This window comes from Bos indicus, chromosome 29, assembly GCF_029378745.1.
Source record: "Bos indicus isolate NIAB-ARS_2022 breed Sahiwal x Tharparkar chromosome 29, NIAB-ARS_B.indTharparkar_mat_pri_1.0, whole genome shotgun sequence".
Classification (NCBI taxonomy): Eukaryota; Metazoa; Chordata; class Mammalia; order Artiodactyla; family Bovidae; genus Bos; species Bos indicus.
This window is the reverse complement of record NC_091788.1, coordinates 29,136,429-29,162,623: the sequence shown is the minus strand read 5'-3', so window position 1 is coordinate 29,162,623 and position 26,195 is coordinate 29,136,429. Positions and strand designations below refer to the sequence as shown.

The window sequence follows — 26,195 nt, the reverse complement described above, 5'->3', positions numbered from 1 at the left end:
CAGCCCAGATGGAGGCCATGGAAAACCGGAGGCTGTTGGCGGCGGGGCTGGAGCCGAGTGGCAAAGGCAGGATGTTCTGTCTTGTAAACCTTCAGACACACGCCCCGAGCACAGGTGCCCATAAAGACTTGGTGGGCAGAGGACAGCCTGATTTCTTGTGGGCACATTATTTGAAGACTCTTCATTTATAGAGCAGGACACTAGCGACTGAACTGAACTGAACTGAACACCGTAAGTGGGGAAGAAGCCAGCACCTTCCTCAAAGAGAGAGGAGAGATTCCAGGAATTTCACACAAGGGTGCAAAGTCCAGACCTTCAGCATCTCTTTAATGACCTTTTTCTCTTTTCCCAAGTCCCCTCCAGCCAAGAGAAAGAAAACCAAGGGCAAATTCTGCTCAGACTGGGCTGGGCTGGGCCAGATTCTGAGCTCTTTCTGAGAGCTGTTTCCTAGGGGTCACTAGAAAGACAGAAGCCAGTCACAAGTTCCCCAGAGAGGAGCCTTTCCTCTGAGAACAGCTTCCCCATAGCCACATACCTGGTTACTCTTTTGCTTCTTTATTGCTCATTCAATATTCATCTGTCAAAGGGCAGGATGCTAATGTGTATTATTAAAATATCAATAGTTTATGAGTGAACTTTTATGGAGAGTACAGTTAAAGGGAAGATGCTTGACCATTTCCGTCAGAAGCGATGGAAAGGAACAGTCTTTCCAACTCCACTTTTTTCCCTATGTACTGTGGGGAGGGGATGGCTGAACCATTACAGGGTATCTAATGTGTGCCAGGAATGGTCCTAAAGCTCGTATGTGCTGAATTTCATTTAGTCCCCAAGCCGCCCTGGGAAGCGTGTACAATCCCATTTCCATTCCAGAGATGAAGAATCTAAAGACCAAAGAGATGTGTCCAGAATCACAGAGGTTCTAAGTCATAGGGCTTAAACTTGAACCCCAGCTTTGGGCTTCACACCCGATGCTCCACCCCCAAATTGAGGCCTTGAAAATACAAATGGTCTTTTAGGTTCTTATCTGTTTCCTTCACCTGCCCAAATTAAACATTGGTTTCCTGACTCAAGTTTCATGAAAGGAGAAAGGAGAGAAGAGGAAATCATTCCATGCTTTCACACAGACCCATGCCCACAGAGTCAGTCTCTGCTTTAGAGATGTCTAAGCCAGTTCAGTTTTCATTCCAATCCCAAAGAAAGGCAATGCCAAAGAATGTTCAAACTGCCACACAATTGCACTCATCTCACACAGTAGCAAAGTAATGCTCAAAATTCTCCAAGTGAGGCCTCAACAGAACGTGAACCAAGAACTTCCAGATATTCAAGCTGGATTTAGAAAAGGCAGAGGAACCAGAGATCAAATTGCCAACATCTGCTGGATCATCGAAAAAGCAAGAGAGTTCCAGAAAAACATCTACTTCTGCTTTATTGACTATGCTAAACCCTTTGTGCAAATCACAACAAACTGTGGAAAATTCTTCAAGAGATGGGAACACCAGACCACCTGGCCAGCCTCCTGAGAAATCTGTATGCAGGTCAAGAAGCAACAGTTAGAACTGCACATGGAACAACAGACTGGTTCCAAATTGGGAAAGGAGGACGTCAAGGCCGTATACTGCCACCCTGGTTATTTAACTTATATGCAGAGTACATCATGTGAAATGCGGGACTGGATGAAGCACAAGCTAGAATCAAGATCTTTTTAATCAATGTTGAGGGACTGGTCTGCCCAATACACAGAGGTACTTTCTGAATCGACCCTGCTGGGCACTGATGTAGGAATTAATCATATGCTTCTCAGGGCCCCTGTATTTTGTCTTATATTACAGTTTTATTACATCTGTCTCCCTCCCAGACCGTAAGTTCCTTGTGGCCAGGAACAGTACCTTGCTTATTTATTCATTCATCCAGTCATCCATTTATTCCATTTATTATTAAGTTAATAATAACTGAGTACATCATGCAGAGTACAATATGCAGAGTACATCATGAGAAATGCTGGCCTGGATGCAGCACAAGCTGGAATCAAGATTGCTGGGAGAAATATCAATAACCTCAGATATGCAGATGACACCACCCTTATGGCAGAAAGTGAAGAGGAACTGAAGAGCCTCTTGATGAAGGTGAAGGAGGAGAGTAAAAAAACTGGCCTAAAATTCAACATTCAAAAAACTAAAATCATGGCATCTGGTCCCATCACTCCATGGCAAATAGATGGAGAACAATGGAAACAGTGACAGACTTTATTTTCTTGCGCTCCAAAATCACTGCAGATGATGACTGCAGCCATGAAATTAAAAGCTGCTTGCCCTTTGAAAGAAAAGCTATGACCTAGACAGCATATTAAAAGGCAGAGACATTATTTTATCAACAAAGGTTTGTCTAATCAAAGCTATGGTTTTTCCAGTAGTCATGTATGGATGTGAGAGTTGGACTGTGAAGAAGGCTAAGCACCGAAGAATTGATGCTTTTGAACTGTGGTATTGGAGAAGACTCTTGAGAGTCCCCTGGACTGCAAGGAGATCCAACCAGTCCATTCTGAAGGAGATCAGCCCTGGGATTTCTTTGGAGGGAATGATGCTGAAGCTGAAACTCCAGTACTTTGGCCACCTGATGTGAAGAACTGACTCATTGAAAAGACCCTGATGCTGTGAAAGATTGAAGGCAGGAGGATAAGGGGACGACAGAGGATAAGATGGTTGGATGGCATCACCAAGTCGATGGACATGAGTTTGAGCAAGCTCCGGGAGTCGGTCATGGACAGGGAAGCCTGGCATGCTGCAGTCCATGGAGATGCAAAGAGTCGGACACGACTGAGCAACTGAACTGAACTGAAGCCAGTTCCCATGAAATTAAAAGACACTTGCTCCTTGGAAGAAAAGCTATGACAAACATGGAAAGCATATTAAAAAAAACAGAGACATTGCTTTCCAACAAAGGTCCCTATAGTCAAAGCTATGGTTTTTCCAGTAGTCATGTACAGATGTGAGAACTGGACCATAAAGAAGGCTGAGCACCAAAGAATTGATGTTTTCAAATTGTGGTGCTGGAGAAGACTCTTGAGAGTTCCTTGGACTGCAATGAGATCAAACAAATCAGTCTTAAAGGAAATCAATCCTGAATAGTCATTGAAAGGACTGATGGTGAAGCTGAAGCTCTAAAATTTTGGCTACCTGATGGAAAGAGCCAACTCATTGGAAAAGACCCTGATGCTGGGGAAGATCGAGGGCAGGGGAAGAAGCAGGTGACAGAGGATGAAATGGTTAGATGGCATCATCGCCTCAATGGACATGAGTTTGAGCAAACTCATTGAGGAGATGGTGAAGGACAGGGAAGCCTGGTATGCTGCAGTCCATGGGGTCACAAACAGTTGGACACAACTTAGTGACTGAACAACAACAAAGCCAGTTCCCAGAATCTTTTCTGCAGGTTTGGAAGGTAAGGAAGAACTGAGGGTGATGTTGGAGATGAGGTCATCAGACTTCCCCCTTTTACGGGAGAGTAAACTGGGTTTCTCGGAGCCTCAGGATAAAGTGATTAAGGCTTTAGAATAGAGTCTTAAGTTTGATTTCAGGTCTGTGGCTAACTTACTGTATCCCTGACTAGGGTTCCTCTCTGGTGTCTGGACCTCTGCCCTCTTTCTGTAGGTACTACTGAGATAATAACAGTGTCTCATAAAGCAGTAGAGGTTTTTAAGGAGAACATGCCCATCACATGCTGATCAGAGTTCTAGCACATAGTAAGTGCTCAACTAACATGGTTCTTAATATTAATATTTAGCCAACTTGTGGAAGACTTCAGACGCTCCCTCCAAACCTTTTCATCAAAGTCATGCCCCTTTGCCCCCTCTCTTCTCTACCCCCTCCCTTTTGTCACTAGCCATTCCCGTATCTTTGGAAAAACAAACTGGTTCTCCCTCAACTCTTCAGCTGCTTGAGTTCTGGTTGTATCCCCTTAAGTCAGGACAGGGCATCCAGAGGACTCAGATCCTCTTTCAAAACTTGGCTGCAACTGGCTCAGGAAAATGACAAAGGACAGGGAGTTTGGGCCTCAAGGGTTCTGCCTCCCACAGGGTATAGTGTGTCTATGTGTGTGTGTGTGTGTTGTGTGTGTGTATGTGTGAGTGAATGTGTGTGAGAGTGTTATGTTTGTGAGTGTGAGTGTGTGTGAGTGACTGTGTGTGAATGTTGTGTGTGCGTGAGCGAGTGAGAGTGTTGTGTGTGTGAGTGAGTGTATGAAGGTGTGGGGACGAAGCAGACTGTGGCCTGCCCTGAGCCCCATCCAGGGATCGACCTCGTCATCCAATCTTTGGCCAAAGCTGAGTCTCCAGCTTGGAAAGCCCTGGAGTCAGGGGTGGGGGAAGGAGCTACACCCCAGGGAATGAAGGGCTCAAGGCTTGTGGCGTCTGTGTCACAGGTCTAAGTCCCTCTCCAGACCTGGCATTTCAAGCTGTGGGCTGCAAACTGGAGCCCCTCTTGCTGAGAAGGACCATTGGGTAGAGGTTTCTACCAGCTGCAGAGCCTCAACACCAACATGTCCTCAGGGAATCCTGCCAGGGGGAGGAGCCTAGCCTTCCAGGGGGGCTTCAAACACAGACATTGTGTGAGTTAAGAGACAGTTTGATTCTTGAAAGCAGGGCTTTCTGTAGCTTGCCTCAGGAGGCTGTGCTTTGCCATACCTGATGAACACTAGCTGTGGGCGTGTCCTCGCCAAAGACAGCTGCAATGACATATTACCACCCCCCAACACATTCTTCATTGAACGTGCTGTGCCTATTCCTCCTTTGAGACGGGATTAGGGGGTGTCCACGTCCCCTTCTTTAAACCCAGGTGAGCCTTTGTGTCTGCCCCAAACAGAGGAACGTGTGGAAGTGATAGCAGGCAGCCCCGCCCAGCTCCTGGCTCCTCTCGGGGGATGCTCCCTCAGGGCACCCATGTTATGAGGATGTCCAGGCCACAGGGAGAGGGCACATGGGTCTGATGTCAGCTAACACCTCGGCTGACAGTTGGTATCCACCCGCAGAGTGACAAGCGAACGAGCCTTCCGATGATTCCAGCATTCAGCTTCTGCCCCCGAGGAGACCCCAGGCCTGTTGACCAGAGACAGTACCCCCCACCCTCGTGCCCTGTTGGGACTCTTGACTCACAGAATAAATGAACTCAATAAATGTTGTTAAGTCACTAAGTCTTGGGGTGGTTTGTTACATAGCCCTAGGAACTGGAACACCACCCAAATTATGTTTGACTTTTCCTTTTCAAATCCAGCCCTCACTTCAGACTTTGAGACCTTTCCCTTCTCTGCAGGCTCCCCTGCATGGGGCAGCCTGAGCAAAAACCCTGCTCCCTGAAAGACCCTTTGAATCATCCCATTTCAGCATCCTGGGACCTGCAGATTCCCGCTCTGCCTCCATCCTCTGGGCAGGTCCCAGATTGTCCCCGAGAGGGCGCTCCCCGGAGGCTGGGTGGTTGCAGGCTGGGCACCAGCTGACCTCACGGATCCAGGCAGAATGTGTGCAGACCTAGTTCCCCTACTTGCTGGCTCTCACGAAGTTCACGCTCGGCTTGCTCCTCTCACACTTGACTTGACTTATGGGGTCCCTCTAACCTCTGCCGCGAGCAGACATCGATTCTCACAAAGGTCATTATCTTCCTACCCTGGCTCCCCCCTCCCGCCCCCTCGGCTCCATCTCTGAGGTAGGTTTTCCTGGAACAGGAGGGAGGGAGGCACCCTTTCCCACCCCCGGGCCTGCGGGCTTGAGAGGGGGTGCCCTGGGAGCCGCACCCGTCAATCACGGAGGCACCGGCACGGCCTCGCAGGCCATTAGGCGGAGGGCCGGCGCCCTGCTCAGTCACCGGGCAGCCATCGGCAGGATGTTAGACGATCGCGGGGTGGCCATTCTTATGATTTATTCAAATACTCATTACAGTCAATCTATTTTTACACAGAGGTAAAGATGTGCGCTGATAACGGTTAATCATTTATAATTCCATGGACTGGTTGGGAGCCAATGTACTATCAAAGTCGCGGCCGCTGGGGCCCCGGGAGCCCCCGAAGCAGAGTGGGGGAGGTTGCCCAGCCACAGGCCCTTCCAGCTGACACTGCCTGAACAGGGCCGGGATGGAGGGCACAGCTGGAAATAAGGAGGAGGGGATCCCAGACCAGTCTCCAGAAGCTCAGCCTCATGAGGGCACTGTGCGGGCAGAGAGATGCCCAGCAGACAGATAAGGCAAAGAAACCCAGAAGATGGAGAAACCACCTCTAGCTGGATTACCAAAGAAAGTTCCACTGAGCAGACTGGACAAAGGCCAGGGCCTACGGATTAGAAGACTTCTGCCAAGTGGGAGAGTCTGATGAGCAAATACACACACATATAAGGTGCAGTGGTTCCTAGGCTGACCAGAGGGAAGCGACCAGCAGTATTTCCTTTTTCCTCCCTTGTGTCTCTCTAGAAACAACCAGACATAAAAGCAAGTGCGAGCTCTGAACTTCGCCCGGTTCCTCCTCTCACAGCCTCCCACACTTAGCTCGCACACCATAGTGGCTGGGGTCTGGCCTGGCCTTGCAAACTCCAGAATCTCCCTCTCCAACACTCATGACTCACAGAACACATCAGACCCACCGTAATGCACAATCAATACAATCTAATTAAATAGGATGTCCTGTTACAGGGCCTCTTCGTCACATTCAGGCCTCATCTAATTACAGGTCCACCATATTTCACGTCCTGACCGGCTCATTGTCGAGCGCGTCCCTCGCACAAGGCATGGTTGTGGAAGATCAGGTTCAGGGCTGGTCTTTAACCCATAACCTTATTGAGTTAGCTTAGAAAATGCCAATCAAAGCTACTCACAGTTCACAGTCCCTTTGCTGGTGAGCGGCATGGAGGTCGGCCTCAGAGTCCCACTCCAGTTTCAACCTGATGGTGAAAAAAGACATCTTTATAGACTGCGTGTGATTCAACACCTCCCCTGTAGGAGTCCCAGAGAAAAAGCAGCTCATGGCTGTGGGGCGCCCTGAGCTGAGCAAAGCAATGATCATTTACCAATGCCTCTTGTCTGACCAAAGACCCCAGCAGAGCGGGACAGAATGGAGGAGCCCCTGGGAAAGCTTGAAACTCATATGGGGGAGCTGCCCAGACAAGCAAACACCACCACCAGTGCTGTGGTTTATGGCAGGATTACGGAAAGTGAAGAGTCAGTCCCCTTGGGTTAGAAGGGAGACGTTCATGGGGAACAGTGATGGGGTGTGACTGATAAGATCAGAAAACATGATTGCTTTACCCTGGGATAAAGCAACAACAACAATAAAAAGAAGAAAACCCAGCACAGGGACTACCCTGGTGGCCCAGTGGTTAAGAATCCACCTTGTAATTCAGGGGACTTAGCTTCAATCCCTAGTCAAGGAACTAAGATCCCATATGCCTTGGAGCCACTAAGCCCGAGTGCCCCAACTCCTGAGCCCAAGTACTGCAACTAGAGAGTCTGTGCACTGCAGCGAAAAATCCCACATGACACAGCGAAGATCCTGCATGTTGCAACTAAGACCCAGTACAGTCAAATAAATACATTTTTAAAGGAGAGAAAAAAAAAAAAGCCAGCACATATTTATACCATCTACACTCACCCAGCCCAGCAGGAATAAAATCCATGGGTCCCATAATAAAAGTGCTGCCACGTCATTGGTGAAACAAGAATATCCATCAGATAAGATTGAGAACGTACATAAAGCAGTGCTGAACTGTGTGGTAGAGACTATAACTCGCTCTCTCTCCACAGAAATGGGGACTGTGAGAGCTGGAGACTTCAGGGAAGTTTTCAGGGAGATGGAGAACTTGACCGGGATCTTGGAGGACAGGTCAGGCAAGATTCAGCTGGTGGAAGAAGAGAGGTGGCATTCCAAGAAAGGGTGCAATCTGAGCAAGAATGATGGGGGAAATTGTGGAGTGTCCAGGGACAAGGCAGAGGCTGCGTGCCTGAGACACTGGAGGAGGAATTAATGCTGAGTCAGCCGGCTGGGGCCAGAGCATCCCAGCTCGAGTGGCAGCTGGAGAGGTCAGGCTTGGGCTGGGAGCTCCTGGAGCCATGGAAGGTTTTCCTACAAAGAAATGTCATGAAAGAGAGAACCCTCCCCACCCCCACCACTCTGTAGTATTTTCCTTTTAGTTAAGATGAGAGGTTCCCTGGAAAAGGTGGAGTTTCAGACAGGATATTCAGGAATGGAGTGTGATACAACGCACTCCTGGAAAAGATGTCTCTCTTGTTCATGATGACGGCACCCAAGGTGAGGCACTTCCTGGGGCTGTCTACTAACATCTCCAGGACCAAGACTGCTGACTCATGGAGGTGCTTCAGAGACAAGACCAGACCACCGATGGCACATGGCTGAGGATGAGGACTGCATTTATGCATCTGTTTAGCCCACAACATAACAGGTTCTCAACAAGTGTCTGCTGCAATGTTCAGAGGTGGACTCTGTTCATTCTAACCAGAACCTGACAACCAGCTCGTAGCTGGCAATGGGCTCCAACTTGTAATCTTCTACGCTATTGACACATTGCTACTGAGCGTATATGAACTCAAGACAGGAAGTTTCTTGATTGAACTGCATGCAGTGCGGATTTATCCCTTCCTGCTGGGACTGACTGTTGAGACACCAGAGACTTGGAAGGAAATAGGTTGGACCTCCAGGTGCACATGCTGGTCAGCTGGACAGGACGGCCACTCTGTTCGGGAGATGGATTCTGATGGGCACGTGTTACAAAGCTTTGAACAAGTTGAAAGGATGGGCCAAAACTAAAAAGTCAATTTTTCCCACGACCAGTTTTTATCTCTCATACAATAACATCATGACAACCATAAATGAAATAAATTTGAAAATAAAAAAATTCTTATTACATCCTATCACTCTAAACCATCAAATTATTATATGCTATGTCCACATGCAAATCCATTTTAGTTTTTTACTGAGTTGTGGAAAAAGATTTGACAAGAATAAATATACCAAATACTACTCTTAACATTCAAAAGTCAATTGCAAAAGTCACACATTGGGAATTTCTCTGGTGGTCCAGGGGTTAAGAATACGCAGGGGACATGAGGTCGATTCCTGATCTGGGAAAATTTCACATGCCAAGGGGCAACGAAGCTTGTGCGCCACACCACTGAAGTGCAAGCCCCTAGAGCCCACATTCCACAATGAGAGAAGCCCTTGCCCTGAAACTAGAGAGTAGCCTCAACTAGAGAGAACCCATGCTTAGCAACAAAAACCCAGCACGGTCAAAATAAAAGAAATCACAGATTGGGGTGACCTGGTTTTTTAAAAAAGGGCAAGTGTTATTTGAGTTAAATGCAAGTTGAGGTAGAGCCCAGGGTGTGATGTTGCTGCCAAACCCCTTATATTGATCTCAGTTGCCTTAATAGCTGTATGATAGGCAACCAAGAGAATGGTCCTCTCACTTTAGACGTAGCGATCTACAGTACTTTCAGATGCAGTTTTGACATCATATTTTAATAACTTTGACAGTGATGGGTAGAAGAGAGAGGTGAGCAAAGATGTCTAGTGGTCAAAGTACTGGCTAACAGTTTAGTAATTCAAAGCACAACCTCTGGAATCAGACAGTACAGGTGTCTATCACAGCCCCACCGCTTCCTGGCAGTGGGCCCGTGGGTAAGTTACTTAACTTCTCTATGTCTCAGTTTTTCATATGCTGTTGTTCAGTCGCTAAGTCATGTTTGACTCTTTGCAGCTTCACGGACTGTAGCACACCAGGCTCCTCTGTCCTTCACTATCTCCCAGAGTTTGCTCAGATTCATGTCCATTAAGTCAGTGATGCTATCTAACTATCTCATCCTCACCACATCCTTTTCCTTTCACCTTCAATTTTTCACAGCATCAGGGTCATTTTCAATGAGTCAGCTCTTTGCATCAAGTTGTCAAGTATTGGAGCTTTAGCATCAGACTTTCCAATGAATATTCACGGTTGATTTCCTTCAGGATTGACTACTTTGATCTCTTTGTAGACCATAGGGACTCTCAAGAGTCTTATCCAGCACCACAATTCAGAAGCATCAGTTCTTCGGCACTCAGCCTTCTTTACAGTCCAACTCTCACATACATAAATGACTACCGGAAAAACCATAGCTTTGATTATACAGATCTTTGTTGGTAAAGTGATGTCTCTTCTTTCTAATATGCTCTCTAGGTTTGCCATGGGCTTCCCTGGTAGCTCAGCTGGTAAAGAATCTGCCTGAAATGCAGGAGACCCCAGTTCAATTCCTGGGTCAGGAAGATCCCCAGGAGAAGGGATAGGCTACCAACTCCAGAATTGTTGGACTTCCCTGTTGGCTTAGATGGTAAAGAATCCACCAGCAATGCAGGAGACCTGGATTTGATCCCTGGGTTGAGAAGATCCCCTGGAGGAGGGAATGGCAACCCACTCTAGTATTCTTGGCTGCAGAATCCCCATGGACAGAGGAGCCTGGCAGGCTACAGTCCACAGGGTTGCAAAGAGTCAACATACAACCCCATGACAGAGCATCTAAGGATAGCACAGCACAAGTTTGTCATAGCTTTCCTTCCAAGGAGCAAACATCTTTTAATTTCATGGTTGCAGTCACTGTTTGCAGTGATTTTGGAGTCCAAGAAAATAAAATCTGTCACTGCTTCCATTTCCCCCCTTCTATGTGCCATGAAGTGATGGGACCAGATGCCATGATCATCGTTTTTTAAAGTTGAGTTTCAAGTTTTTTCCCTGTCCTCTTTCACCTTCATCAAGAGGTTCTTCAGTTCCTCTTCATTTTCTGCCATTAGAGTGGTATCATCTGAATGTCTGAGGTTGCTGATATTTCTCCCAGCAGTCTTGATTCCAGCTTGTGATTCATCAGTCCAGCATTTCGAATGATGTACTCTGCACATAAGATAAATAAGCAGGGTGACAATATACAACCGTGACGTACTCTTTTCCCAATTTTGAACCAGTCCACTGTTCCATGTCCAGTTCTAACTGTTGCTTCTTGACCCACACACAGGTTTCTCAAGAGGCAGATAAGTTGGTCTGGTATTCCCATCTCTTTAAGAATTTTCCTTTGTTATGATCCACACAGTCAAAGCCTTTAGCATATTTAATGAAGCAGAAGTAGACATTTTTCTGGAATTCCCATGCTTTCTCCACGAATGTTGGCAATTTGGTCTCTGTGTCCTCTGCCTTTCCTAAACCCAGCTTGTACGTCTGGAAGTTCTCAGTTCATATACTATTGTAGCCTAGCTTAAAGAATTTTGGGCATAACCTAGCTAGCATGTGAAATGAGTGCAATTATAAGAAACTTGAACTTTCTTTTGGATTGCCCTTCTTTGGGACTGGAATGAAAACTGACCTTTTCCAGTCTTGTGGCCACTGCTGAGTTTTCTAAATGTGCTGGCATATTGAGTGCAGCATTGGAACAGCATCATCTTTTAGGAGTTTTAAATGGCTCAGCTGGAATTTCATCACCTTCAGTAGCTTTATTTGTAGTAATGCTTCCTAAGGCCCACTTGACTTCACATTCCAGTATGTCTGGCTCTAGGTAAGTGACCACACCATCATGGTTATTCAGGTCATTAAGACCTTTTTCATATAGTTTTTCTATGTATTCTTGCCACCTCTTCTTAATCTCTTCTGCTTCTGGTAGGTGGCTTCTGTCCTCGCTATTGTGCCCATTCTTGCATGAAATGTTCCTTTGGTATCTCTAATTTTGGGGAAGAGATCTCTAGTCTTTCCCATTCTACTGTTTTCCTCTACTTCTTTGCATTGTTCATTTAAGAAGGCCTTCTTATCTCTCCTTGCTCTTCTTTGGAACTCTGCATCCAGTTGGGTACATCTTTCCCTTTCTCACTTGTCTTTTGCTTCTCTTCTTTTCTTTGCTATTTGTAAAGCCTCCTCAGACAACCACTTTGCCGTCTTGCATTTCTTTTTCTGGAACTCTCTTGCTTTTTCCACGATCCAGCGGATGTTGGCAATTTGATCTCTCGTTCCTCTGCCTTTTCTAAAACCAGCTTGAACATCAGGAAGTTCACGGTTCACATATTGCTGAAGCCTGGCTTGGAGAATTTTAAGCATTACTTTACTAGCGTGTGAGATGAGTGCAATTGTGAGGTAGTTTGAGCATTCTTTGGCATTGCCTTTCTTTGGGATTGGAATGAAAACTGACCTTTTCCAGTCCTGTGGCCACTGCTGAGTTTTCCAAATTTGCTGGCATATTGAGTGCAGCACTTTCACAGCATCATCTTTCAGGATTTGGAATAGCTCAACTGGAATTCCATCATCTCCACTAGCTTTGTTCATAGTGATGCTTTCTAAGGCCCACTAGATGCTTTCTAAGCCACCCACTAAGGATGTCTGGCTCTAGGTCAGTGATCACACCATCGTGATTATCTGGGTTGTGAAGATCTTTTTTGTACAGTTCTTCTGTGTATTCTTGCCATCTCTTCTTAATATCTTCTGCTTCTCTTATGTCCATACCATTTCTGTCCTTTATCGAGCCCATCTTTGCATGAAATGTTCCCTTGGTATCTCTGATTTTCTTGAAGAGATCTCTAGTCTTTCCCATTCTGTTGTTTTCCTCTATTTCTTTGGATTGATCACTGAAGAAGGCTTTCTTATCTCTTCTTGCTATTCTTTGGAATACCAGACCACCTGATCTGCCTCTTGAGAAATTTGTATGCAAGTCAGGAAGCAACAGTTAGAACTGGACATGGAACAACAGACTGGTTCCAAATAGGAAAAGGAGTACGTCAAGGCTGTACATTGTCACCCTGTTTATTTAACTTATATGCAGAGTACATCATGAGAAACGCTGGACTGGAAGAAACACAAGCTGGAATCAAGATTGCCGGGAGAAATATCAATAACCTCAGATATGCAGATGACATCACCCTTAGGGCAGAAAGTGAAGAGGAACTCAAAAGCCTCTTGATGAAAGTGAAAGAGGAGAGTGAAAAAGTTGGCTTAAAGCTCAACATTCAGAAAACGAAGATCATGGCATCCGGCCCCATCACTTCATGGGAAAGATTGGGAAACAGTGGAAACAGTGTCAGATTTTATTTTTCTGGGCTCCAAAATCACTGCAGATGGTGACTGCAGCCATGAAATTAAAAGACGCTTACTCCTTGGAAGGAAAGTTATGACCTACCTGGATAGCATATTCAAAAGCAGAGACATTACTTTGCCAACAGAAGTTCGTCTAGTCAAGGCTATGGTTTTTCCTGTGGTCATGTATGGATGTGAGAGTTGGACTGTGAAGAAGGCTGAGCGCCAAAGAATTGATGCCTTTGAACTGTGGTGTTGGAGAAGACTCTTGAGAGTCCCTTGGACTGCAAGGAGATCCAACCAGTCCATTCTGAAGGAGATCAGCCCTGGGATTTCTTTGGAAGGAATGATGCTCAAGCTGAAACTCCAGTACTTTGGCCACCTCATGCAAAGAGTTGACTCATTGGAAAAGACTCTGATGCTGGGAGGGATTGGGGGCAAGAGGAGAAGGGGATGACAGAGGGTGAGATGGCTGGATGGCATCACTGACTTGATGGACGTGAGTCTGAGTGAACTCTGGGAGTTGGTGATGGACAGGGAGGCCTGGCGTGCTGCGATTCATGGGGTCGCAAAGAGTCAGACACAACTGAGCGACTGATCTGATCTGATCTGATTTCTTTTTCATTGGTATGGTTTTATTGTTTACTACCTCTTGTACAATGTTAAGGAACTTTTGTCCATAGTTCTCAGTTCCCATCTGTAAAATGGCGCTAATGAGGGTTCTGTTCTGCCTTTGAGGTTGGCTGTAAGGGTTGAATGAATCCATATACTGTAAAATGCCTAGAACAGTGCCTTGCACAAAATAAACACACATTGCATATTACCTGTCATTGTTGTGATTTTAATTATCAGGAACCATAAAATAGAAGATATGGGAGAAGAAACTGGAGATGGACCTCCATTTGCCCCTCTTTAACATGACCTATTGGTCCTAGTTCTATTGACAACAATCTCTCTCCCACATGGAGTCCTCCAGATATTTGAAGAGGGGCTGGTGTTGCTCCACAGGGTAGACTTAGGGCTAACTGACAGATATTAGAGGAAGCGAATCTGCAGTTCAATATATAAGGACTTCTCTAGTCCGCAATGGCACCTCACTCCAGTACTCTTGCCTGGAAAATTCCATGGATGGAGGAGCCTGGTAGGCTGCAGTCCATGGGGTCGCTAAGAGTTGGACACGACTGAGTGACTTCACTTTCACTTTTCACTTTCATGCATTGGAGAAGGACATGGCAACCCACTCCAGTGTTCTTGCCTGGAGAATCCCAGGGACGGGGGAGCCTGGTGGGCTGCCGTCTATGGGGTCGCACAGAGTCGGACACGACTGAAGCGACTTAGCAGCCGCAGCAGCAGAGGAAGCCAATCTGCAGTTCAATATATAAGGACTCCTCTAGTCCAAAGAACCATCCAACAGGGAGTTAGGCTTCTTTGGAAAATGAGCTTCCGACTCAGGAAAGAGGATCCTTTGTTGGGTAAGAAGATGCCCCTGAGTATGGTCTCCCAGACGTGGCTCCCCTCACCCATAAAACACTAATAAGAAAACGCTGGGAGACTGGGAGAGGTGACAAACACGCGTATCGATAAAATATTAAAAGTGTCTTCTTTTATCATTGTTTTATAAAGGAAATCAACCCTTCAAAGTAAGGTGAGCACAAAGGGCCACTCATTGAACTCTCTGAAATGAATGGGGCATCATAAACAGCAGCAGCCCTGCCCCACCACTGTCACGCCTGTCTCCTCTTTCTGTCTCTGTCTCTTTCGGTCTCTATGTGTCCATCTCTCTCTCTCACACCCAACACACATGCACACATATGTGCACACACAACCTCTCCACATTGTCCTTGATTGCCACTCCTCACTCTGCACCAGCGGAAAAGTCTTCTTGTCTGGCACTGACCCAGGGGTGCTGCTGGGGAGCCAAGTACATGTCATTTTAGGGCTTCCAAGGCCAGCAGCCTCTCTTCCTGGAATGCCACATCAAAGGCCTTGTGACAAGCAGCCCTGCCACTATACAACCAGAATCTAAACTCAGGCCTGCCTTACTCACCAATGAAGATAGATGTGAATCATAAATGGGATTTATAAATATGTGGACATTCATGAAATGGTAAATGAGGACGGAGCTGAAGAACATTCATCATTAAGAGGTTGAGGGGGACAGAAGAAAGCTTCCCACAGGAGGGGACACCCGAGAACTTGACTCTGCATGCCCCAGGAGAGCTGAGCCAGCTCCCACGAAGCATCCTGGGTAAGAGAGAAGGCTGGAGGGAGATGGGCTTGGAACTTAGCAAGATGGGTCTAACACAGAGGGCACTTGACCAAGGGCATCATGGGTTCACACCCTGACTCCATCATTAACTTACTGTGTGGTCTTGAACATGGAACTTTAACCACTGGCTGCTTCCGTTTTCCCATCTGCAAAATGATAGTGCTTGACTAGATGATTCTGGAAGCATGTGACTTCTACACATCTCTGATGTTGCCCAGACTCACCCCTTCCCCCACCGCCCCATGGAAGCCCTGAAGCAGCTCAGTCTATGACTGTGGTTAAGAATATAGACGTAGGAGGCAGCAGTTCTGGGTTTAGCATGGGTCCATCGCCTCCCTAACCTTAATCTCTACAAACATCAATGTTTGCGTCTGTAAAAGGGGAATAAGAGCAGCGCCTTTAAATGAGGGGATGCCCCAAGAGAGTTTTGTGCAATGACTGGAACATACTCATAACAACGAATGGGGCTGCTGTTGCTGCTCTTCAGCATGAGGAGGTGAGGGCTGGCAGCAGCTCGATGGGGAAAGGGAGGCAAATCAAGAAGCCTGAGGGCCTCTGCCTTCATCCCACCACCCATGACAAGCCGCTCTGCTCTTCCCCCGACCAGGCCTTTAGGAGGAGGACAAATTGTGACATGACAATCTGTTCTCAGGCACCTGGAGTCTCTCTGGATGGTCCCCATCTCTGATAAACCTCTGTAGGCACATAAGTAAAACTCCCCAAAGAGAAACAAAACTTAAAAAAGACGCTCCCAGGGCTTCCCTGGTCGCTCAGTGGTAAGGAGTCCTCCTGCTAATACAGGAGACTTGGGCTCGATCCCTGGTCTGGGAAAATCCCACATGCTATGGAGCAACTAAGCCCGTGCACCACAACTACAGAGCCTGTGCTCTAGAGCCCGGGAGCCCCAAGTGCTGAGCCTGTGCTCTAGAGCCCGGGAGCCCCAAGTGCTGAGCCTGTGCTCTAGAGCCCGGGAGCCCCAACTGCTGACGCCCTCACTCTACAGCCCACGTTCTGCAACAAGAGAAGCCACCACAATGAGAATCCCACATACCAGAACTAAAGAGTAGCCCCTGATTGGCACAACTAGAGAAAACCCACACAGCAATGAAGACCCAGCGCAGCCAAAAATAAATAAATAAGACCCTCTGAGACAGAGTCACCTGCAGGGTCACAGTGGGTCCTGCGTCTCCCGCCTCATCACCCCGAGAACCCTCTCTACTCCACCTCCACTCCCCTCACACCCCCCCATGAAAGCTTGCTGTGGTTTATGTTAATGTTAGAGTGAGGCAGTCAGTCAGTCACAGCATCGCAGGCCCTGAGCACCAGCCTCTCGATAACACAACGACCGAGGAAACGAACACCGAGAGACCCAGCTGGCACTAAGCGCTTGGCTCTGGGAAACGTATCCGTCCAGCCCTGAGGGTGCTGCACAGGTCTCCTCAGAGCCGGGTGAGAACAGGCTCATTTCCCGCCGTCCTCAGCGCCCTGGGCTGCAGGCAGGTCTGGGCGCCCAGCTGCAGAGAGGACCAGGGAAATTGCCTCAGTCGTGCCCTCCGGCCTCAGCCCGAGACTCTAAGCCAGGTCCTATACCTGTAAAGAGGGCACCCTCGGGGGTGAGAAAACACCGAGACACAAGACGTACTTATTCTCCATCAGGAACGTCACTGCTCTTCTTCCTGGCCCATCGTCACCTGCCAGGCTTCCTTCTCTCTGCTGGGCCCCTAATCCATCTCTGGGCCTCCAGCCTCATCCCCTTCCGGCCCGTCCACCACTTCCCCCAAGCCCGGGATCTCCCTGAAACACAAATTCCGTCATGTCCGTTCCTCCTCCAAACCCTCCAAGGACAGCTCAGCGTCTGGCAGAGGTCACCCCCCGGCAGCCCTGAGCCAGCCTCTTGCCTGCTTGATGTTTTCGTAAACACTGACAACATCTAAAACGCTGAAAGTTTCACATTTGAAAATCCAGATCCTAGGTTTTTCTCCCGAATTCGGGATGAACGCCAAACTTGCATCTTCACGTGGCAGTCGCTGGATGACAACAAGTGTCAGAGGCCCCCTTTTCAGGCCTGGGTCCCCCTGTTTGTCTCACAGAGAGAAGGCAGGTGTCGCTTGCAAGAAGCCCACAGGGCCGGGCACCTGGAGGCTGACTCATGCTGCCGGCTGAGGGCCCAAGGTGGCAGTGTGGAGGTGACTCATTGCGTTCGCAGCCGCGCTGTTCCCAGCCAGGCCCACAAGCGTTCCTCCTTCTCTCTCCCCTGGCTCGCTGCTTCACCTCTGGCCAGGAGACAGCCAGAGAAGGTCCTAGGGCAGTTTCTAGGAATGCCAGGACTACAGGGCCCCACCCCTGAGTCCAGCCTCTCCCCACCCCCAACTCAGTGGAAGCTGCACCCCCTCCCTTTATTTCCATCCCACTGTTCCTATCAAAGCCCTAACAGCACATATTTTGTTAATTGTACAAACCTAATGGGGGAATGCATTGGCAAAAAAGGGTAATGGCCATCAGACCAGCAATAAAACAAAATTAATGGCCCATAGGAAGAAATCATGTCCACTTAATCCCGGCTCTGAAACTCTAATAGAATAATGGAATACCAGCGGAGGGGTTTTTCTCTCCATGCAGATTGCTTACACCATGTTAATCACTTGCAAAGCAGGCCACATACCACTCCGGCTCACATGACCCTCCAGGGAAAGTAGCAGACCAGAAACATTTAGTGCCAGGCTCATTACTGACATGCCCCACCAGCAGCGACACCTTCCCCCCTTCCTCACCGCCCCAGGTGACTCTGGGACAGCAAGTGGGGGTGTCGTTGAGAGCCATCGGGTGTGGTGGGCTGGAAAGCGAGACACACACCTAACAATAGCAGACCTTTACTGAGTGCTTACTATGTGCCAGACACTGGGCTGGTTGAGCACTTTCCAGGTATTGTATTATATCTTCATCTACTGTAGCTACAGACGCCAGCAAGATAGCCACTAGCTACCTCTGGCTTTTTATTTATTTTTTAAGTTTTTTTTTTTTTTAAATTAAAAAAATTATTTTTGGCTATGCTGGATCTTCAGCACTATGTACGAGCTTTCTCTAGTTGTGGTAAGCAGCGGCTACTCTCTAGTTATGGTGCTCGGGCTTCTCGTTGCGGTGGCTTCTCTTGTTGCAGAATCTTCCCTGTAGCTCAGACAGTAAAGAATCTGCCTGCAATGCAGGAGACCTGGGTTCAATCCCTGGGTCAGGAAGATCCTCTGGAGAAGGAAATGGCAACACACTCCAGTACTCTTGCCTGAAGAATCCCATGGACAAAGGAGCCTGGTGGGCCACAGTCCATGGGGTCACAAAGAGTGGGCCACGACTGAGTGATTAACACTACTGCTACTACTCTTGTCGCAGAGCATGGGCTCTAGGGCACATGGACTCGTTAGTTTCAGTTCCCAGGATCTAGAGCACAGGCTCAGTAGTTATGGCATATGGGCTTATTTGCTCTGCCGCATGTGGGATCTTCCCGGATCAGGGATAAAACCAGTGTCTCCTGCACTGGCAGATAGATTCTTTAGCACTGAGCCACCAGGGAAAGTCCTATTTCAATTTTTTTAAAGGTAAGATTCTTTTTTGTTTGGCTGTACCACGAGGCACGTGGGATCTTAGTTCCCCAACCATGGATGAACCCGTGCCTCCTGTATCGGGACCATGGAGTCTCAACCACAGGACCATCTGCCAAGGGAGTCCCTACATCTGGCTTTCAAAATACAAATCCTAATTCATGAAAATTAAATAAAATCTAGTCTTCAGCCTCACTGGCCACATTTCAAGTGCTTGACAGCCATGTGTGGCTGTACTGGGAGGCCCAGGAAGACCATGCTCCCATCATCACAGGCAGGCAGTGCTGCTCTAGTATATGAAAGTCAGTTGTCTTGCTCATTGAACTGATTCTGAAATCAAGGCACAGAGTGGTGAGGCAAGCAGCCCAAGGTCATGGCTGAGCTGGGTTCGAGCCCAGGTCTCATTCAGCCTGGCTTCAGAATCCCCACCTTCCACACAATTTCTTGATAGAACGAGTGGTCGAGGTGGCTAGGAGACCCTTTAATGGTTAGCTGTAGAAAGACTCTTCTGTCTGCCGCAGGCCCCTGGATCCCTAGAGAGCAGACAGACCACAAGACTCCACTTGGGGGCCGGCACTATGGGGTCTCAAACCCTGGAAGGTCATCTGGAGAAGGAGGGCTTCATACTTCATCCAACCCAACCTCCTTCAATTTATGGATGAAGAAACCGATACACAGAAAAGTTAAGTGGCTTGTCCAAAGTCAGACAGCTGATTAGTGACAGATTTAGGACTACAGTTCAGATTTCCTGACGACCATGCCTCACTGGCCAAGGAATAGGACAGAACCAGGCTCTGAGAGTAGGTGAGAGAAGGAGGCGGTGTCCCTGCAGCCTTCCTGGGGAGTCCTGGCCAGGTCAGAAGATGCTGGGAGGCACCTGAGGGGACGGGGCTCCGTGGAGAAGCAGCAGAGGAAGAAAGAGGGGCAGCCACGGGCCTAGAAACTTCAGCGATTCAAAGCATGACACTGCATGGCTACTAACTTTGGAAAAAATAGTATGTCAAGATCTATTGCAATTAAAAGCACACAGACACTTCTCCTCAGCAGCCCCAGTCTGAGAATGTATCCTATAGAAAGGAAAGCACCAGAGATTTCCCTGGAGGTCTAGTGGTTAAGACTCCAAGCTTCCAGTGCACGGAGTATGGGCTTGATATCTGGTTGGGGAACTAAGATCCCACATGCCAAATGGCACAGCCAAGAAATGAAAATAAATAAATACAATTTTTTTTTTTAAAAAAGGAAAGTATCCATGCATGAGGATAATGCAGCAGCAATTTGTAGTGGGAAGAAGTGAAAAAGAAGCTAGATATCCACCAGGTGGGGAATGTTCAAATAACCTGCAATACAGCTATACTGTCATTAAATGCTGCTACTCAAAAGGCCAGGGCTTCCCTGGTAGCTCAGCTGGTAAAGAATCCGCCTGCAGTGAGGGAGGCCTGGGTTTGATCCCTGGGTTGGGAAGATCCCTGAAGGAAGGCATGGTAACCCACTCCAGTATTCATGCCTGGAGAATTCCATGGACAGAGGAGCCTGGCGGACTTCAGTCCATGGAGTTGCAGAGAGTTGAATATGGCTGAGCACAGCACAGTGCATCCAAAGGAGCAAGTTAGATCTACATCTTTTGCCACAAGAGACGCCATAATGTTCCAAGTAAGAAAACTGAGTAGCAGAATGATGCGTGCGGTGTGATTCCATTTCTGGAAAAATAGAGAAAAACTCCAGATTGAGTGCATCCATGTGCATGAGTCTGTGTGAGCACAGAGATGGAAGGCGCAGCCTGCGCGTTCACGCCGGTGCTGGTGTGGGACAAGGAACCGAGGGGTGAAGGCCCGCCGTGGTTCGGGCGCCTTTGCCTGGTTTCAGGTCGCAGTGAGCACTGCCACTTCTGTAATTTTTGAAAAGAAACTCAATTTTTTTTTTTGAAAATTGCTCAGTCGTGTCCTACTCTTTGCAACCCCATGGACTACACAGTCCATGGAATTCTCCAGGCCAGAATACTAGAGTGGGTAGCCTTTCCCTTCTCCAGGGGATCTTCCCAACCCAGGGATCAAACCCAGGTCTCCTGCATTGCAGGCATATTCTTTACCAGCTGAGCCACCATGGAAGCCCAAGAATACTGGAGTGGGTAGCCTATCCCTTCACCAGGGGATCTTCCCAACCCAGGAATCGAACCGGGGTCTCCTGCATTGCAGGTGGATTCTTTACCAACTGAGCTATCAATAAAGAAAAGAAGATAACTGACAAAAGAAAGAAAAACTGGCTGGACTTGGGAGGTAGTCAAATCTGACTTCAAACCTGCCTTACTGGGACTTTCCTGGTGGTCCAGTGGCTAAGACTCCAAGCTCCCAGTGCAGGGGGCCCAGGTTCGATTCCTGGTCGGGGAACTAGATCCCACATTCTGCAACTCAGACCCAGAGCAGCCAAATAAATAAATTACAAAAAAAAAAAAAAAAAAACCTGCCTTACTAGCTGCATTGTGTTCGGCAAGTTACTTAACGTCTGTCCATCATTGTTTGTTTCCTCACCTGGAAACTAATGATAATAATATCATAGGATGGTTGGCGGTGGATGGGGGGGGGTGGTGGAGATTGATAAGAAAATAAATTTAAAGCTACTCAATAGCCTAGACCTTTTTAATCGATGTTGAGCGACTGGTCTGCCCAATACACAGAGGTACCTTCTGAACTGACCCTGCTGGGCACTGATGTAGGAATTAATCATACGCTTCTCAGGGCCCCTGTATTTTGTCTTCTATTAAAGTTCTATTACATCTGTCTCCTTCCCAGAACATAAGTTCCTTGTGGGCAGGAACAGTACCTTGCTTATTTATTCATTCATCCAGTCATCCATTTATTCCATTTATTAAGTTAATAATAACTGAGTACATCATGCAGAGTACAATATGGAGAGTGCATCATGAGAAATGCTGGGCTGGATGAAGCACAAGCTGGAATCAAGATTGCTGGGAGAATTATCAATAACCTCAGATATGCAGATGACACCACCCTTATGGCAGAAAGTGAAGAAGAACTAAAGAACCTCTTGATAAAAGTGAAAAAGGAGAATAAAAAAGTTGACTTAAAGTTCAACATTCAGAAACTAAGATCATGGCATCTGGTCCCATCACTTCATGGGAAATAGATGGGGAAACAGTGGAAACAGTGTCAGACTTTATTTTCTTGGGCTCCAAAATCACTGCAGATGGTGACTGCAGCCATGAAATTAAAATACGCTTACTCCTTGGAAGGAAAGTTATGACCAACCTAGACAGCATATTCAAAAGCAAAGACATTACTTTGCCAACAAAGGTCTGTCTAGTCAAGGCTATGGTTTTTCCAGTGGTCATGTATGGATATGAGTTGAACTATAAAGAAAGCTGAGCGCCAAGGAATTGATGCTTTTGAACTGTGGTGTTGGAGAAGACTCTTGAAAGTCCCTTGGACTGCAAGGAGATCCAACCAGTCCCTCCTAAAGGAAATCAGTACTGAATATTCATTGGAAGGACTGATGTTGAAACTGAAACTCCAATACTTTGGCCACCTGATGAGAAGAGCTGACTCATTTGAAAAGACCCTGATGCTGGGAAAGATTGAGGGCAGGAGGAGACGGGGCCTACAGAGGATGAGATGGTTGGATGGCATTACTGTTTCAATGTACATGAGTTTGAGTAAACTCTGGGAGTTGGTGATGGACAGGGAGGCCTGGCGTGCTGCAGTCCATGGGGTCACAAAGAGCCGGACACGACTGAGGGACTGAACTGGACTGAACTATTAATAACTGAATAACTGTGTCTTAGACACATGCACCAACACTGTGCCTGACATCAGAGATGCAACAGTAAATAGAACAGAAAAGCTCCTGCTTTCATGGAGCTCATATTCTAATAGTTCACATTATATAATTCACAATTATATAATATTGAAATGATAAGCACTGAAGAAAAAAGATGCCCAAGGCAAGGACTTGCTGTACAGCACAGGGAACTCCACTCAATGTTACGTTCCAGGCTGGATGGAAAGGGAGTTTGGGGCAGAATGGGTACATGTATTAATATATGCATGGCTGAATCCCTTGGCTGTCCACCTGAAACTATCACAACACTGAATATAGACTATACCCTAATACAAAATTAAAAGTTCTTTTTTAAGGAAAAAAAAAAAGCAACAGGCTAGGGAGCAGAAGTGACTGGGGAGGGCATCTTCGAGAGGTAGGATATGAAAGAGCCTCAGAGTTCCCTAAGAAAGTACTCTTCGGGCATATTCCACAGACCCAGTGAGGTTAGTAGTTATGCAAATGATGTTAGTTGAAGAACAAAGTAAAAATAGATTCGATGGAGAACAGAGAATAATTAAGACTCCTTAAAAAACATCCCTCTACTTCTAAGTTTATACCCCAAAGAATTGAAAGCAGGGACTCAAAAAGCCAATTTGTATTCCCACGTTCATAGCAGCGTCATTCATGGGAGCCGGAAAGTGAAAGCAACACAGGCATCCACGGCTGGATGATGGATAAACAGAAGGTGGTCTCTAAGTACTACGGAGTATGGTTCACCTGACAAAAGGAAGGACAAGTGCTACAACGTGGATAAACCTGGAGAACATTACGCTTTGTGAGATAATCCAATCACAAAGTAACAAGTGCTACCTGGTTCCACTCACATGAGGTACCCAGAGTACTGGCATTTACAGAGGGAAAATAGAAAGGGGGTTATCAGGGACTGGGGGAGAGAGATGAAGAGTTTTGGTTAACAGATACAGAGTTTCAGGGACTTCCCTGGTGGTCCAGTGGCTAACACCCTACGCTCCCTATGCAGGGGTTCTGGGTTCGATCCCTGGTCAGGGAACTAGATCCTCAGTTCAGTTCAGTCGCTCAGTCGTGTCCGACTCTTCACGACCCCATGAATCTCAGCACGCCAGGCCTCCCTGTCCATCACCAACTCCCAGAGTTCACTCAGACTCATGTCCATCGAGTCAGTGATGCCATCCAGCCATCTCATCCTCTGTCATCCCCTTCTCCTCCTGCCCCCAATTCCTCCCAGCATCAGAGTCTTTTCCAATGAGTCAGCTCTTCGCATGAGGTGGCCAAAGTACTGGAGTTTCAGCTTCAGCATCATTCCTTCCAAAGAAATCCCAGGGCTGATCTCCTTCAGAATGGACTGGTTGGATCTCCTTGCAGTCCAAGGGACTCTCAAGAGTCTTTTCCAACACCACAGTTCAAAAGCATCAATTCTTCGGTGCTCAGCCTCCTTCACAGCCCAACTCTCACATCCATACATGACCACAGGAAAAACCATAGCCTTGACTAGACGGACCTTTGTTGGCAAAGTAATGTCTCTGCTTTTGAATATGCTATCTAGGTTGGTCATAACTTTCCTTCCAAGGAGTAAGCGTCTTTTAATTTCATGGCTGCAGTCACCATCTGCAGTGATTTTGGAGCCCAGAAAAATAAAGTCTGACACTGTTTCCACTGTTTCCCCATCTATTTCCCATGAAGTGATGGGGCCGGATGCCATGATCTTCGTTTTCTGAATGTTGAGCTTTAAGCCAACTTTTTCACTCTCCACTTTCACTTTCATCAAGAGGCTTTTGAGTTCCTCTTCACTCTGCCCTAAGGGTGGTGTCATCTGCATATCTGTGGTGATTGATATTTCTCCCGGCAATCTTGATTCCAGCTTGTGTTTCTTCCAGCCCAGCATTTCTCATGATGTACTCTGCATATAAGTTAAATAAACAGGGTGACAATATACAGCCTTGACGTACTCCTTTTCCTATTTGGAACCAGTCTGTTGTTCCATGTCCAGTTCTAACTGTTGCTTCCTGACCTGCATACAGATTTCTCAAGAGGCAGATCAGGTGGTCTGGTATTCCCATCTCTTTCAGAATTTTCCACAGTTTATTGTGATCCACATAGTCAAAGGCTTTGGCATAGTCAATAAAGCAGAAATAGATGTTTTTCTGGAACTCTCTTGCTTTTTCCATGATCCAGTGACGTTGGCAACTTGATCTCTGGTTCCTCTGCCTCTTCTAAAACCAGCTTGAACATCAGGAAGTTCATGGTTCACATATTGCTGAAGCCTGGCTTGGAGAATTTTAAGCATTATTTTACTAGCGTGTGAGATGAGTGCAATTGTGCAGTAGTTTGAGCATTCTTTAGCATTGCCTTTCTTTGGGATTGGAATGAAAACTGACCTTTTCCAGTCCTGTGGCCACTGCCGAGTTTTCCAAATTTGCTGGCATATTGAGTGCAGCACTTTCACAGCATCATCTTTCAGGATTTGAAATAGCTTAACTGGAATTCCATCACCTCCACTAGCTTTGTTCATAGTGATGCTTTCTAAGGCCCACTGGACTTCACATTCCAGGATGTCTGGCTCTAGGTCAGTGATCACACCATCGTGATTATCTGGGTCGTGAAGATCTTTTTTGTACAGTTCTTCTGTGTATTCTTGCCACCTCTTCTTAACATCTTCTACTTCTGTTAGGTCCATGCCGCAATTAAAAGAATTCACACACCACAATTAAAGAGATTCCACATGCTGCGACTAAAGACCCCGCATGTCACAATCAAAACTGAAGAACCCGTGTGCCACAACTGAGAACCAGTGCAGTCAATAAATAAAGAAATAAATATTTTTTAAAAAATACAGAGTTTCAGTTCTGCAAGATAAAAGCATTTTGTAAATGGATGATGGTGATGATTCAACAGTATGTGGACCATGAACTTCCAAATGTTCAAGCTGGAGTTAGAAAAGGCAGAGGAACCAGAGATCAAATTGTCAACATCCGTTGGATCGTCAAAAAAGCAAGAGAGTTTCAGAAAAATGTCTACATCTGCTTTACTGATTACACTAAAGCCTTTAACTGTGTAGATCACAATAAACTGTGAAAAATTCTTCAAGAGATAGGAATACCAGACCATCTTACCTGCCTTCTAAGAAATCTGTATCCAGGTCAAGCAGCAACAATTAAAACCAACTTGTTTCAACAAAACCAGACTTGTTCCAAATTGGGAAAGGAGTACGTCAAGGCTGTATACTGTCACCCTGCTTATTTAACTTATAGGTAGGGACGATGGAGCCTGGTGGGCTGCCGTCTATGGGGTCACACAGAGCCGGACATGACTGGAGCAACTTAGCAGCAGCAGCAGAGTACATCATGCAAAATGCCGGACTGGATGAAGCACAAGCTGGAATCAAGATTGACGTGAGAAATATCAATAACCTCAGACATGCAGATGACACCACCCTTATGGAAGAAAACAAAAAGGAACT

The 26,195-nt window shown here is 46.9% G+C and overlaps 1 protein-coding gene across 6 annotated transcripts in view; it reads right to left on the bottom strand.

The window, feature by feature from the left end:
* The window catches only part of PKNOX2 (PBX/knotted 1 homeobox 2), a 298,309-nt gene that overhangs the window by 204,502 nt on the left and 67,612 nt on the right, over positions 1-26,195 (bottom strand). For all 6 annotated transcript variants that reach the window (XM_070782943.1, XM_070782942.1, XM_070782949.1 and 3 more), the window contains exon 2: positions 6,851-6,916. The gene's annotated coding sequence lies outside the window, so the exon portion shown is untranslated. The remainder of the gene's footprint in view (positions 1-6,850; positions 6,917-26,195) is intronic.